General features: G+C 48.0%; 1 protein-coding gene across 3 annotated transcripts in view; it reads left to right on the top strand.

Moving 5' to 3' along the window:
- Positions 1-16,094, top strand: part of GRIN2B (glutamate ionotropic receptor NMDA type subunit 2B) — a 273,763-nt gene that overhangs the window by 66,972 nt on the left and 190,697 nt on the right. The window contains exons 1-2 of one of the 3 annotated variants that reach the window (XM_084506010.1): positions 9,815-9,917; positions 10,758-11,200. The gene's annotated coding sequence lies outside the window, so the exon portion shown is untranslated. Of the gene's footprint in view, positions 1-9,814; positions 9,918-10,640; positions 11,201-16,094 lie in introns of those variants that run through there. The other 2 variants (XM_084506008.1, XM_084506009.1) reach the window with 2 other exon arrangements.

Below are 16,094 nucleotides of genomic sequence, written 5' to 3'. Positions count from 1 at the left end.
CTAGCAGTTTCACCCAAAATATTTTCTGCAGCTGCTGGAGCTGTGGCTCTACAAGTTGTCAACCTGAGCTGATGACTCACCAAATGAATAAAAAGGGGCCCTATACCATTATAGTGTAGGTGTCCCTACATGAAGTGAATAGCGGTGTAAGATGCTTGACCAACTCTGTGGACATTTATTTTGGCGATGTTGGATGTATCTATGTCTACATCTTCAGAAGCTGTTTTTGTCATCAGGGCCTGATCAGGCTTTTTTTTTTTTTTTTTTTTTTTTTTTTTTTTTTTTTTTAAACCTGTTGACAGAAACTTTTATGGCACTACTAACAACCTCTATTCCAACTCTATTCCAATTAATGCAACACATCTTAATTCTTATATCCCTTTCTGATCATACTGGCTGTGATATGATCATGCTAAACCTTTGGCTCCTGATGAATTATCGTAATTTACATGTTCAGTCAGCAGTAACAGCACTCTGAGGTTTGCTGATGTACCTGTAGCCTGTTGTGGTAAACACGACATAGCAAGTTCAACAAGGAGCCATTCCATAAACACTGGATTCACTGGAGTCTGATCTGCCTTTGCTCAGCCCAGTGGAGCAACCAGCACTGGATGGCTCCTGGTAGGGAAAGGATCATCTTGTTGTAATATATCTCCATGGCAGAAAGAAATATGTTAACATAATTGACAGGTGGCACATAATTGACAATACATGAATTTGCCAAATACTGCTTCCTCGCACTGTTCTCATTATCCTCTCCCAGAATATCTCTTCCTATCTCTACATTCCCTGAGATGCCACCAGGGAACAATATAGCTGAGAATACAGACCTCCTCTAATGGTGCTGAAGAGAAAAGTGTGGGAAAATTGGCGTTAGTGATAGTGCCTTTTCCTGTTCTTTTCCTTCATTAGGTTGTGAGCTGTCCCTTCTGAAACAGAGGGTATGTCTCTACTGAGACAGTGTCCTCTGCAGAGAGTGCACTCCAATCCAATAGAGCTGTTAACTGGCAAATGCAAGACGATGGGTGTCTGTGGAAGTTCTCATATTAGAGACACAGATCAGTTCAAAAGGAAAAAAAAAAAAGTACCATTCTATCAGGTAGTATGAAAACACATGGCCATCCTTGACCTAAAATAAGGACATGACCAGCAAGGACACAACAGCCTGCAGGCTTACTCTTTGTCAGCACACAAAAAAAATGGATAGAATGGCAAGCTCACAGTACTGACTCCTGACCGACATAGGGGCTGGAGCAGAGATGCCCAACTGCTCTTTTGCCAGGGGAACATGTCACAGCTCCACAGGAGCTTTATGCATGTGTTTCTAAAGGGCACAACAAAGGACAAATGGCCTTGTCAAAAAACTGAGCAACACAACAGCATAAATACAGGTGAATGGCATAAAAAGAACATGGGATATAACAATTTAATGTGGAATATAACCCCTTCTCAGCCAAACCTGTCTACAAGGGCCAGAAGACAACAAATTTTTCACTGAGACACTTTGTGTGAGACACTTTGAAAAAAACGTTGCCTTGTGCTAATGTGCCCAGCCTCTGTCCCTGAGCTGGGAAAGTCACCAGAGTGCGGTCAAAGTTTTGGGCAGACCTTTTCTAAAGATGATGAGGGAAGGGGGAAAAAACAGCATGTGCTTTTCTGAATTCAGTACTTGTTAAAGGATGAAGAAAAAGCACACCCTGTATATGTGATGGGTTCATACTTTCTAGTTTCCTACTACTGGGCCACAGAAAACACACAAAAAGCAATTGGGTCCTGGCAGTAATGCACAGGAGAGAGCAAACTTGCAGGCTTGCTGGAAGACAAAGGCTGCTCAGGTGAAGCCAGGCCTTGCTCCGTTGAAGTCCTAATTGTTTTGAAGGTGGAAGAGAGCTTATATTTGAGTAAGGCCTGGTGGGCTCAGGTTTACAGCTGCTGCATGGCATAGAGCACCCAGAGCGTGAGACGGTCTGTGGGTAGTGTATGCAGTCAAAATGCTGAGGCTTGTGTTTGAGTCAGACCTAACATGAGAGCATAAATGGACTGCTGGGTTTCAAAGCAGTTGAGGTTAATGTCCTCCATTTCAACTTGATGGCAGATTAAAAGAGGCAGATGAGGTGTATCAGAGGTATTTTGCTTATTGCCTCTTCCTAGATGTCTAAGTAAGGGTATGTTTGTGTAAAGGAGAGAAGAAGGTGGCAGTTTTCTTTAGGATATAGAGCAATCTGACAGAAATCTTAATGCTTCTTACTGCTAGAGGGCTGAACTATTGAGTCAGCTGGCTCACTGGGAAAAAGCTCAGGCAAGGGAAATCTATCTCCATCTGCATAAAGTAATTTTCTAAGGGTGGGTGTCTTATTTTTTGCCTGAAAGGTGTGATGGTGGTGGGACAGCATGATAACCTCAGTTGCTGGGGGTAGATACTTTGCCTACTCTGTGAATATTCTGGTTTAGCATATACTTTTTATTTTATGACACTACAAAATAAGTGGTTACAGGAGCGGGTGACCCTGATCCTGCTGGCGCAATGCTGACCATGGACACTGCTTTTCGGAGCTACTTTCTAGCTCATTAACATTTCTACTCTGTTTGCCCCTGGGCAAGGAACTATCTCAGGGACCACAGCTGCATGCTAACTGAGATCATTTTTCACTTTAAAATGTGTCTACAGAAAACATTTGTCTTAAATTAGATGGTCAATACAAATGTACAATAAATGCTGGAGTGAGCACCTAATCCAAAACCCATGGGAACATCCTCAGCTCATATGCTTTTGGCTTGCTGGTGAAATCACTCTTCTGTTTCAAATAAGACTTTCAGGCCCATATATTTGTTTTAGAAACGCGACCTGCTTCTCTAACGTCAAGCAGATCCTGGTTCAGAATCTTTGTCAGTGAGAATAATACTTTGCTTCACTACCATTTCTCCCCCACTCCTGCTCAGCAAGTTATTTGCAATGCCATCTGCTTCACCTGAAGGAGGAATGAGAAGAACAGAGACTCAGTGCTGTTATCGACCCTGAACATTTCTGGAAAAGGCCAGGTCTGTTAGGAGGTTGTGAACAACAGTGCTTGTCAGAATGGCTGCACCAGCAGGGAGCCTGGCTGGTGACAATAACCGGTGCCTCCACTTTGCCATATTTCCATTAAAGTGAGTCCCCTCACTTGCCTATAGCAAAAGCAATCTTGCTGTCTTTGGGTACAGTGAGAAGGGAGTCAAATCTGCACCTCACAACCCAAGACCACTGCAAAATAGAGCCATGCCCTCTATGCCTGCTCACCTGCTGGACTCCTGTGTTTAGCTGCCCATGTCGTGGTGAACTTTGCATAAATTGTAAAATTCCTTGCAGAGGTGGAGAATGTGCAGCCCTGGCTGCTTCCAGCTGCGTTCTTAGCACCTGGTGATCCCTATGTATGCACGTGTGTATAAAATGGCAGCAAAAGGTTTGGTACACCTTGTGGGTGAAGGAGGACATGGAAGGTGGATGAAATTTCATCTTGGCTTTGTGCACATCACTTTCCTGTGTTAAAGAGTGTAAGGAAACCCTGGACAGAAGATACGAACCATGTGTTTGGGGAAAAAAATAGGTATGCTTTGGTGGCAGTATTTTTAGGGTCATAAGGTATTTAAACAAAAAATGCATTTATTGGGAGAAAATTGAGTATTTGTGTATACTGCTACTGCCAGCTTTTGCCTCAATGGTGACACATGCATATTTTTCTGAGGGAAGAATTTATTTTTTACCCACAGTAACTTAGTGTTCTGAGTGAGTTTATAATAGCACTGATTAACTGTTAGCATTTAGTCTGAGTGAAATATCAGCTCTGATGTCTATACTCCTCTTTGCTCCAGACACTTCTATCTGTCTTGGAGCTATTTCACTTTATTTGTTCCTTCTTCAGGAGGTGGTTCATGCTGTAGCAATGTGCCATTGAACAAGCATTACGGATTTGACATGTATATAGGCTGCATTAGTGAAGTTGGGGCATTCTGAGTAGCTTGAAGAAATCTGTGGAATAGCAAGTGAAAAGCTGGATATGTCCCACTGCTTCATCTAGATGCCATTTGAATGAAATAGGGCTTGCCTGGTGCGTAACTAGCATGTAGGCCTTCTGTGTAAGAAAAATAAAAGGGCTTATTTATGGTAGCATGGATATTGTAGTACTTTGACCCTACTATAACATACAGAGCAAAGAAGTGGCATGTTATTAACTATTCTATTATCCACAACAAAGCAAGATAAAAGGTGAAAAGCAGGGAGTTTAAGCGACTCTATCATATTGCCCTATATTTTGTAGTGGGCGGTTTCTCTACTAATAATGGGAGCTGTGAAGCTAAGTTTCTTGGAATGCAATGAGCTGAGCTTTTGCCTTTATGTGAATATTGTGTTAAAGACAAGACTGGCTAGGTAGAGCTGTGGTATCCGATCCCTCAGGGTGTGTGCAGCAGCTCTCAGTAGCATGAGCAGTAAACTAGGTAATTGGTGTGTTGGTTCTCATCCAATAATAATTTATTTCCTGGGAGCAACTTCAAAGCTTAATCCTAGAATTAAATCCCCTATTCCTCCTTGGGATTTTAATTTAGTTTTGAATGCTCTGATGGATCCTGTGCTAGAACATTGAAGACAGCTTTCAGACATAAGGGTGATTTTGCTGGCTGCTGTACACCCTGTAAGGAGAATAGGTGAATGCAGACACTTTCTTGAAGAGACTCTTTTTTTTGCTTTTCATCATGATAAGCTGGCAAAAGCTACACCTTATCTCTTACTGAAAGCGGTTTTCCAGTTTCCTTTAAACCATGAAGGCAATCTACCTAATCCATTTTGCAGCTCCTCCAGTAAAGAGAAGAAAGGGTGTCATTGCTTACATCTGGAGAGAACCAATAAGGTTTTCATCAAGCAGAGATCTGATTTTAAACAAGAAAACAGACAATCTGTTTGTCTTGTTAGGGTTGGAACAGGATGGAGATGACTGCCTGGAGGGCTATGGTTTCCCATTCATTGAAGTGTATCAGGAAACTGTGTCCTGTTAAGACTAATGAGGTGGGATGAAATCTCCAGCCACAGAAATGATCTTTGCACCCTAGAGGTGGAGGAGAAGGGCTTCTTAGACCTGCATGAGGCAGTGCTTCTACCTTTCATACATGCATGTTATGTGTAGGATGTCATGCCAAAAGGGATGACATACATGGCTAATGTTTGTACAATGCTTTGGTGATGTACAATACAGCATCCGATGACAATTACTAGTTATTATTAGGTGTGGTGGCTGTCAACAGAGAGGTTCTTTGGTCTGTTTGTGGTATGGGTAGTAGAGCCATACACCATCTTAAAAAAGTGACAATGACAGTTTGAAATCTTGTCTGTACTTTTGGAGTTTTAAAATAACTCATTTCTATTTGAAAGAAAGAACTGCACAGTTTCTTAGTTTAATGTGTATGTATTTCACATATAAATGACCATCCAGAAAAAACAATTTCAGTGAGCCTGGCGTTCCATACTCAAAAGAATAAAGCAAGTCTATAAAGACACTGGGAAAGCTATTTCTCTTTTAATCTACTTCACCCATTTTTTGATTCTGTGTGACAAAAATCAGTCCGATAGTTGTTTAGGATTTCTGGGGACAGACTGGCCATGGTGGAGACAGTAGGGGATGCTGCAATTATTGCAATGTAAAACAGTGGGAACTCAGTTAAGTGTACTAGCGTGACAGCTGAGAGAACGTGTATATCACTTCAAAGCAAATGCAACAGCGCTCACTATTCTTTTCTGCAAGGCTGCTGGCAGGCTGACTGTCCTCTCAGGTAGCAAATGAGACAAGCAGTCTCCTTGTGTTCAGGTGTCTTTGAAGAAGACCAACCAGAACCCCCACCATTGGCTCCTGGTTCAATCCTTCTCTAGTATCTCTTGGTCCTGAGCCATGTGCAATAGCGAAGATGAAAGGTTTCATGACAAAACCCAGCCCAGTCCTTCATCCAGGTGATCATGGCATTGTCAGGTTTGTTTTTCTAGTTGCTTTATTTGCTTTCCCTTTAATTCTCTGATAAATCTTGTTCATGCAGTATGACGTGGCATCCTTGTTTGTGGGCCTGTGTGGTCACTGTTATGGTGATCTTCCAAAGATGTTATAGGCTCAGAACCTGAACACTAGGATTGCCACAGTGTCTCTTCTGATCTGAGAGTGGGAAGGTCTAGGATATGAGCATGGATTTATTTTGCCATTTTATAATCAGATTGGATGGAGCAGGGCACAGAGCACCATATAAAAGCAGCTGGAGATCTGGTGATTGTGCTTGTGCCATATGCAAACACCCCAAGGAATGTTATTATGACAAACTTTTTTTTTTTTTTTTTTTTTTTTTTTATGGTGTGAATTCTCCAGAGCAATCCATCCATTTCACTGATCATAAAGCCTTGCTCTGCATGGACATGGCTTTTTCTTACACTGATGCAACTGGATCGGTGCTTGTGCAGATGACCCATGAATTGCCCATCTTTTCCCTTTGCTGACCATAGTGGGCAGATAGAGGCCACTTGTAGTGCACTGATTTTATGAAGTCAGGGGTATTTACAGAGGGTTATACACAGCACAGGTACTTCCTGTCAGTGGTGACAGATGCTGTCCTGTAGAGGCCCAATGGCTCTGCTGCTGTGCATCCTCCCCCACACCACCTCTGCCACATCCAGCCCTGGTTGCTTTTGATATAAGAACTTTCATCCACGTTCATTTATCTTAGGCAGGACAAGAATAATAAGGCCTTTAATTTATAGTAAACATGGACACATTTAAAATAAATCCCTCAATTTCTCTTACAAATAACATTTAAGTGTTTTTGAATTGAAGAGATGTTTGAAAAACCAATTTCCCATCAGAGATGCTATTTGTTTCATTTTATGCTGTTCATTCATCTTAGCTGATTGAAGAAAAAATAAGTCAGTCCCAGCTAGTGAAAGTAAACCCTGTCATAGTACTATGTTGCTGGAGATTTTGTAGCAAGTTTTATGTGCCTCCTATCTCCACGCCCATTATTTATAATAAATATTACATCTTAATGTGAAAGTAATTTGGAGTTTAGATGCTGTGCAGAATCTCTAGGAGAAGATATGCTGAAGCAATCAGAAGTGTTGTGTGCCCAGTTTCAAACTTGCAGGTGAGCTCGATTTCTTTGGGCAGGGGTAATTGACCACCTTTCAAATCAGATGCTCAGACCCCTAAGCCCTATAGGGAACTTGAACCTTATGATTTTTATGTATATGCATAATATGTTTGTATAATGTTTCTATATACATCCATTAAGTGGAAAGGCAATTAGTCTTATCCTTAAAAGTGAGCAATAACGCAGGCTGCCATGTAGCATGCAACTGTGGAGTTGTGGTGTTGCAGAAAGAAAACACATTTGACTAATTCCTTCATCTTAAGGTCACAGAGAATGATAATCTTAAATATTGCTGATTTGCTGAAAATAATTGCAGCTGTTCTCTTTTGATTGATGGGCCCCTTTTCAGAAATAGTTCCTAGGATACTTCTTAACCCTCCATTTTGTGTTTCTATGTGGTGTGCTAGCTGAAAACCATTCTCTCTCATTTCTGTCAAGCTCCTGCTCTTGTTTCAACTAGAAGAATGCAGGAGGACCTGCACAGTTCCAGCTTATCCCTTCTTGCCATAGAGAAAGGAAAAACATCCTTCGGCCAAATCCTGTCTGCTATTCTTGTATCACTAATATCAGTGAAAGGAACAGGAAAGTCAAATGACTAATCTCTTCAGCTATTAGTAACTTCTGTATGCAAGTATCACTCCACATTTCTTTCCTCCAACTGTTCTGAGATAATTTCAGATTACTTCAGGCTTTGGCTAATATGTCTTCCATTTTTACTGAAATTAGAATGAAAATGATCATAGTCACTTTTTTTAAGCATGCCTAAAAATGTTAGGAAAATCTTTCTAACAGAACAGACCTCACCAGCACCCTCAGGAAGATCCTGGCTGTCAAAATTAAAATCTTTGTGTGTGCTTTTGGCAAGGAGATTAAGCACATGTTGGCATTGCTTGTGGTCACTGTAGCTACATGGAAAAACATCATTGTACACCCAGTGTACATGGACACAGCAAGCTCCATGTCGCATATCAGTGTGTGCATGTGATGCCATGGCCACATTGCCATCCATAACCTTTTCTGCAGACCAGCAAACCCTGTTTGACCCATGAGGTACAAAGTGGCAGGACCCTGGGGTTGAGATACGATGTGGTGATTTCAGGTGGCCTTTCTCCCTCAGGAACCTTGACCATCCATGCTAGTGTGGACCTTTGTCTTATCCATCTCTTGCCATGCAGATACATACCTGCAACAAAGGGCCAGAATTGAGTTAGAGAGTGCTTGGTTGCTCATTGGAGCACAGCTCTTTAGCAGGTGGGATCCAGCCCTCCTTGCCCATCTTCTGAGGGGTACCTTCATTACTGCTCCTGGACACAGAACTTGCCTAGATAAGTAGAGGTTACTGCGTTTTCCTAGAAGGTTGCTTTTGGTAAGGGGGATGCAAAGGCTGGACAATGCAGCCCAGATGGGCACTGAGGCAGAGCATATGGTGTTGGACGTGGGGTCTGCTTTACCGCAGGATGAACATAGCTGGTGGGGCAGCATGGGGAGGGCTTTCCCCACTGCTCTTGTCTCTAGGGGCTTACCAAGATTTGTCTGAGCCCATCCAGACCTCCTTCCAAGACCCAACCTGGGGCAGGGTGAGCCTTTGTGACCCTAGGATGACTCTGTGTCCTGAAGGGTACACTTGGCATGTCCTCTTGGAGGGGCTCTGCCTCGGTATCTCCCCTGGCTTGCCCCAGCTGGGACAAACTGTCCCCAGGGCTGCGTTGTGGTGCTGTGTGGGGCAAGTGGGCATGCTCTGCCCTGTTGGGCACTCAGAGCTAATCCCAGGTGTGGAAAGGACAAGGACAGAGCCGTGGCCACAGAGCCCTGCTGCGGATGGCACTGCAGGGGCGAGGCCGCAGCACCCTGGGGAGCAGGGGCGCAGACACCCGCGGGTGGGCAGGGCAGCGCAGGCAGGGAGGCGTGCGCAAACGCACTTTGCTTTCTGTTCAGGCTGATTTCACGTTCCTTAGCTTCCAGGGGGCTCTGAGAATAGCAATTAAAGCACCGGGCTTAATTGCGGAGCATCCAATTTGGATATTAGCGTTATCTCCACTCTCACTCCTTTCTTTCCGTTCACATCCAATCCCGCTGCCTGCCTGCTGGCTGGGCGCCTGTTCCTTTCTTCCTATTATTACTATTTTACGGTTATTGTTAATATTTTATTATTTTTTTCCCAAGCATCCCTTTAATCGCTCGCTTCCAACCACGGGCGCCCCCAGCTCGACGTCGCTTCCCCTGGGGTCGGACCCGCGGAACCCCGGGCGCTGCCCCCCGGCGGCTGCGGCTCGGCCCCGGCCCGGACCCCGGGCACCGGCAGCCCCATCGCCCCCGCCAGGAGCTTGAGACCCGCGTCGGGGAGGGGTTCATCTCCCGTTCCCTCTCCCTCCTCCTCCTCCTCTTCCACCGTTTTCCCTCTGCTCGCTCGCAGAGTCCCTCCTCCCCCCCCCCCCCCACCGTGATTTTTCCCCCTCCCCACCGTTATCCGCGCGGATATTTTATTATTATTAATCATTAAGCCGCTTTATTAGTTCGCCTTCCTGTGCTTTCTCCACCTCCGGGTGCTTTTATATTGCAGAGGATTTTTTTTTTTAAATTCCATATATTTTTAGGGTGATGCTCTGAACACTTCCCCCTCCCCGCCCCGTATCTCCTACCCTGGCAGTAGCAGAGAAGAGAGTGAAGAAGTTGAGCATGTCTGAGGTGGAGCAGCCTTGCAGGGAGAGAGAGAGGGGGGCAGTAGCTGCTCAGAGCAGCCCGGGTGCTTGAAGCAGGATTTGCGGGTATGTATGTATGTGGGTCTGGGTTTTGTGACAGCTCCAAGTGTGAATTGTTCTCCGGGCGAGATGGGAGGGGAAAGGGGGAGGGAAAAAAAAAAAAAAAAAAAGAATACCTGCGAGTTCATTAAATAAATGCCTGCATAGCTAGAAGCCCTGTCACCGGTGGGGTGTCGGGGGATGACCCCCAGCCACCAACCCACCCCTAAAAAAAAAAACCCAACCCAAACCGCAGGGAGCCAATGGATGCGTTGCGGGGGGCGATGCGTGTGCGGGGCCGCGTAGTGCAAAGCGGCCACGTTGCAGGTGAAGCCCCCCCCCTTCTCTTTCCCCCTCTCCCCTTTACCCCCCCCCTCGTGTCCGTGCGTGTGCGCGCCCGGCTGCGCGGAGCGCGCCCCACGCTGCCCATTGAAGCCGGAGCGCGGCGGGCAGCGGTGCCGGCAGCACTGCAGAGGGGTGGGCACGGCCCTCGCCAGCCCTCCGGGGGCTGGGCCCGGGGGTGGGCGAAATGCTGGGCGTGCGTGGGGAGGGGGCGGTGGGCAAGGCGGCGGGGGGGGGGGAGCTCGTTTGCTCGCCGCGATTCACATCGCGCCCGCTACCCCGTCTCGTATGCATGCCTAGCCCAGGAATGGTGTAGTCAGCCCGTATCTGAATTATTTATAGACCCGTGCCAGCTGTTTTTTTTTTTTTTTTTTTTTTTTCCTTCCTTGATTCCGCTTGTGTGCACTGTTGGGAAATGCGTTTTGCTTCCCTTTCTTCTCAATGTATTAATGCCTTTGTTGGGGAGCGGTTTTTATCGCCTTCAGACCCCTCTAATACAAAATTGATGCTTATTTTTCCCTTCAGGAAGGGGACGCTTTGAGGATAATCATGCTTCACAGAAGAACAGCACCGACCTCCAGTTGCTTTAAACACAACCTCCTCCACTAGGGCTCCAGGAAAAAAAAAAAAAAAAAAAAAATTACAAGAATAATCATTAAAAAGGTGAAAGGAATGCTTACTCTGGAACCTGCATTTGACGATCCTCACCACTCGTGCTGAATACCCTCTGAAGTGATTCTCTCCTGCTTTTGAATTTGCACCGCTTCGAGACGCAAGATTGCCACAAAGAATTCGCTATTTTTTTTTACGGCCAAATAGGATTTTTTTTTAAACTCATTCCTCCACATTTGTCCCCCGACCCTTATTCTTCCTATGTGGATATGCAAGCAAGAAGAGGAGACTGGACATTCCCAACATGCTCTCTCCCTTGATCTGTCCGTCTAGAGGTTCTGCTTCTACAAACCAAGGTAGGGAAATTCCTGTTTCTGTGTTTCTGGTGGCAGCTTGTTTTCTGTACACAGGTTTGCCTGGGGAAGACCACTCACGGTAGAACAAAAGGTTTAGGGTTGCTTCTCTTAGCATCAGATACAGCAAAAGAAAATGAAGAAACATTCACCAGACATGTTGATTCTTCTAGGCTCATCAAATAGGATGGGAAGAGAAGGCGAGAGGGATGCTTTGAGTTGCATATCATGTAGGTGAATCGGTAGAAAGCCCCTTGTGATTTTTTTTTTTTTTGGGGGGGGGGGGGGGGTGTGCAGGTGGGGTGGGGGAGACACGGGAGAAGGAACACGGATTTGGAGAAAGGTTAAAATGCCGATAATTCCTGTCCATCCATCCGCAAATTGTCTCTTTCTCTTCAGTGGTCCAGTGGCTCCTTGTCATGCTTTGATGAGAAAATAGAGCTCATTAGGAATACCAGTTCATAGAAACCTGCTTGTCGCGTGGAGGGTGGTGCATTATTTCAAACCCACGCCGGCCTCTTGATCACGAGCGGCCTAACGTGGGGGCCAGGGACCTGGGGTGCCGGGGCCGCCCCTGGCACCGCAGCAGGAGCCAGCCCAGTGCCGAGGCGAGCGCGCCTGCTTGCGTGGAGGTGAAGGGCTATTTTAAGTCCAAGCACGTCAAGAGACTTAACCTCAGCCTACGAGGTGCTGTATTCAGGCAACTTCACGGGTTTTAATTTATCCCTGGCCGCGGGGGCTGGCAGTGGGACATCGTGGCCCCTCTCTGCTGCACCACCCGCATCCCCATGCTGGCAGCCCCTTCCCCAGCCCTCTCTGGAGGGATGCAAAATGGCTATCGTGCTGTCGGTACGTGAGAGACACCGGTGCATCCCGACCGTAGTGTGCCATGTGAGTCTTTCTGTAAGATGGTGGCAAGACAAAGGGAGCGGAGCACCGTGGGGTGCGGGAGCGTGTGGCTGCCGTTCCTCACCACGAGCGCTGGGTGCAAGGTGTTGAACGTGTCGGGGCTGTTTTAAGTGTCCCCAATGCACGCCCCCATGCCGGGAGAGCAGTGGGGGGGACGGGGGCGAGCTGTCCTCCCCCCCTTCTCTTGTCCCCACCATCAGCTCCAGTGTGGGCTCCCTGCAACCCACCTCCTCCTACACCAGACTGGAGGCCTTCAGTGGGCGAGAGAGGCCCCCAGCAGCAGCAGCAGCAGCAGCAGGAGGTGGGAGAGGGGCCGCATCCCGCAGCCCCCTGCAGCCCTGCCAGGCGAGCTGGGGGCTGGGGCAGCAGCGGGGCCCCCGAAGCACCCAGAGCATCTGAGCATCCTGCGGTGGGGGCACGCTGCTGCCCGCCCCCTTGCTCGCCTTGGACCTGCCAGTGGCTCATTTTCCCTTTTCTGAGGGGTTTCACTGGGCTATTGTTAAAAACCAGGAGCCGTTCCCTGTCGAGGGGCTGAGAGCCACCTACCCTGCCATATTCTGACTGTGCTTCTATAAATATCTAAGGCTTCCCAGGGTTTATCCGCGCCTGGATCCTCCCTGCCAGAGAGCTCCCTCCCTCCCTTTCCCTCTGCAAGTGGGAGTAGAAAGTTTACCTGTGCGGAGCGAGGAGGGCGTGCGGGAGCCTTTTTCCCATTTTTGGGAGGAATTTCTCAGGCCCCACAGCTCGTGGCTGCTGCCGGATCCCCTGGGGACCCCGGCACCATCCAGGGTGAGGGGTGCTGCCCCCTCCCTCGTGTCTCATTTCCCCATGAGAGCCTCCAAAAGCACAACCCTTGGTGTGTGTGTGTGGGGTGTGGGGTGGGGTGGCTGGGAGGAGTGCATCCCCACCCCTCAAATGACCAGGGTGAAAGGAGAGGAGGGGAGGTGCTGGGGGAGCCTGTCTCAGCCCCCACCCCAGGTTTCGCAGGGAGGCTGGAGGGCAGGGGAAGGATGCTGGGCCAGGCTGTGTGGTGCCCAGCGCCGCTTGATTTCAGCCCTGCCTGCAGGCACTGAGCTGGGTGGGCCCTGCATCCCCCTGTGGCACTTCCCAGAGGTGACCTGGGCCAGGTTTGGGCAGAGGTAGGGAGGGTGGCTGGGGAGGGGTCTTACAGCTCTGATGCCCACGAGGGCAGGCAGCATGGGCTGCATCCTCATCCCCTTTTACCTCCCAGTCTTTTGTGCTGCCACCTTTGCCTGGGATTTTTCCTCAATTTCCCTGCAAGCTCCAGTGTGGGCAAAAGGAGGAGCCCTCCAATACTGCCCCCCACCGTCAAGCACAGTCACCCCCGGGTGGGTGCAAGCAGTGCAGGGCTGGCAGCTGGTCCCCCCTCCTTGGGCAGGCAGGGAGGTCTGGGTACACAGCACCCCTGGCTCAGGGGACCCCCATGCTGCCCCATTGCCCAAGCCCAAGGGAAGCAGAGCAGGGGCTCAGCACCCCAGGGTGTCCAGTGACCCAGCGTGCCCCAGCTGCAGCTCTGGGGAGCACAGCAGCCATGCGTGGGTGCAAGGCGCTCCGTAAGAGGGGAGCTCTGGGTATGGGTGACTTCCAAGCACTCTCCTACGCCACCCCCAAAGAAGCAGCAGCTCGCGCTGCCTCCGCATCTCCCGCTTCTCTCTGGTCCCACGCCACACCAGCTCATCTCCCAGTGCTGGGTGGGGGTCTCAGAGGGTTGGGATAGGGTGAAATGGGACAACAACCTGCGAGGTGAGACCCGCTTCAGCTTTCCCTTGGCTCTGCCTTGGTAGGCAGAGGCAGGTGTCAGCAGGGAAAGGTCTCAGCAGGAAAGAAGCATGATCACAGCCAGTGCTCCTCTTCCTGGGGACCCTGGACCGGTGACACACACCTGCCACACCTGCCCAGCACTGCATGCTCCAGTCCTGGTGCCTCTTGTGGTCCCTTTGTCAGTGAGCAGACCCCAGCTATCCTGGCCTGGTCAGGGTTCTCAGGATACCTGCATTGATGGCTGGGTTTTTATATCTGTGCACATAAGAAGGAGATGGGAATGCATGAAGGAGATGGAAATGCAGACCAGGGGTGAAAATCCAAACCCTTCATCCTCATCTAATCATTGAGGCTTTGATTTGTTTCATCTTCATTTTGGGTTATCAATGGCCCCCTATAAAACCCCTATCAACCTAAAAACCGGCATTCCACCTCCAAACCCTTGCCTATAGAGGGAGGAGATGGCGACATTCGCTTCTATTTTTCGCCTTCTGCTGGAGCTTAGCTGGGGCTGTTTCTTGTGCTTGGTTTGGAAGAGGGCAGGTGGACACCGGCTCCAGCACCGGAGCCATTCTGCGCTAGTGCACGAAGACGTGCTTGGGTTCGGTTCCCTCACTGGACTCTTGTTGCCTGGGCTGGCACTGGGATTTGGTGCTTTAGCATTTGGTGTCTCTGCAGTAGCATGTGGGAGGTCTGGGTTTGATTCCCAGCGCTGTTTTCTCATTCCCCCAAGCTGGCAGAGGATGGGAGAGCTGTACAGACAGCACTGCTTGCCTCTGCAATGGGCTCCATTCCCCGCTCCTGTCTTTTACTCCTTAAGATGCGCAAAAGCTGCCTGTGAGATGGTCCAGTCCGAGGGCTGGTCTCTAGAGCTTTAATCTGCTTGGCCTTTAGGGATACCACAGCTCCACTCTGCCTGCACTCCGCTTCTCAGCATGGCTCAGTGGGCAGAGTGGGCAGCAGGGAAAGAGTTGTCTTGCAGTCTTGCATCTGGAGAATATATGAAGTTTTTTTTTTCTTTTTTTTTCTTTTTTTTTTTTTTCTTTTCTTTGTTTAAGCTTCAATTTATCATGAAGAGATAGATCAGTTAATTGGTGAGATGCACTAGGTGGTCATTTTGAGAGAGATGGTTCCACGTACCCTGACTGCCTAATCTACAGTGGGATGCTGGTAGTATCCACTCAGCCTGGTATCTGGGCTCCTGGCCTGCCTGACTCTTCTGTGATTAGCCTTCTCCGAGATATGTTTGTACTTGACAGAAAAGCAGGGAGTGATTGGGAGAAAAATGGCTGATGTTATCTGCTATTGCCCTGATCCATCCTTTACTGACCCGTCCACAAGAATTTTTTCAACCACCATGAATGCAACTTATTCATTTAGTTGCTTTGCTACAGTCTAGCTACTGCCCTGGGTACCTCCCTGCATAAAATAAAATGGCAAAGTGAAGATCACAGCACTGAAATATGTGGAAAGGGAACAAGAAGAAAATAAGAGATTAAAAGCCAAGCATGCCTCTCCTGCTAGCATTGCTTCCTCTCTTCCTCTGAGCCTTGTGTTCCTGCTTCAGCTAAGTGCATTGTAATAGGAACTAAAAAGACCATTTCTCCAGCCATGAAGAGGACTACAGTGCCCCTCTGTCTTGTCTGCCTTGCTTCTCTGTTCATCCGAAGACAGGAGAGTAGGTTTCTGGCAGGTTTGGACTGACACTTGTTCTGGCAAAATTAGTGGCATGGTGCTGTCTGGGAGTCAGGAGACTGACCCAAACAGGTTAATATCAAAATTACCCTTTTTGTGTTGGAAAGAAAAATAATCCAAACCAACCCATGCCTAATAGTTCAAGAGCTCATGGCTTAAGCCACAAACCACCAGCTCCCAGCTAGAGTCATGCATGGGCTTGTGAACTGGTGTCTGTAAAAGTCAACCAAGTGCACAGTCGGTGCAAACCAGGCTGTGTTACCGCCATGGTCCTGAGGTCACCTACAGAGAAAAAAAATAATCCATGTGCTCAGAAACAAATATGTGGCACTCGTCAGTGGGCAAACAGCACTGTGATCTTTGTCAATTCAAACCACGGCTAATTTGGACCTTTGAGGCAAGGCTGCGTCTTGTTTAGTGTTTGGTTTTCTTAGAAGCAGGAGAGAACACTGGCTGTGGGCAGGAGGAGAGGCTGACTGATGTTTCATTAATTCTTACACGTACACTGAAT

The sequence above is a fragment of the Aythya ferina genome (genome assembly GCF_964211825.1).
Source record: "Aythya ferina genome assembly, chromosome: 1".
In the NCBI taxonomy this organism is placed as follows: Eukaryota; Metazoa; Chordata; class Aves; order Anseriformes; family Anatidae; genus Aythya; species Aythya ferina.
Note: the sequence above shows the minus strand (reverse complement) of the source record. Positions and strands in the feature narration are given on the sequence as shown.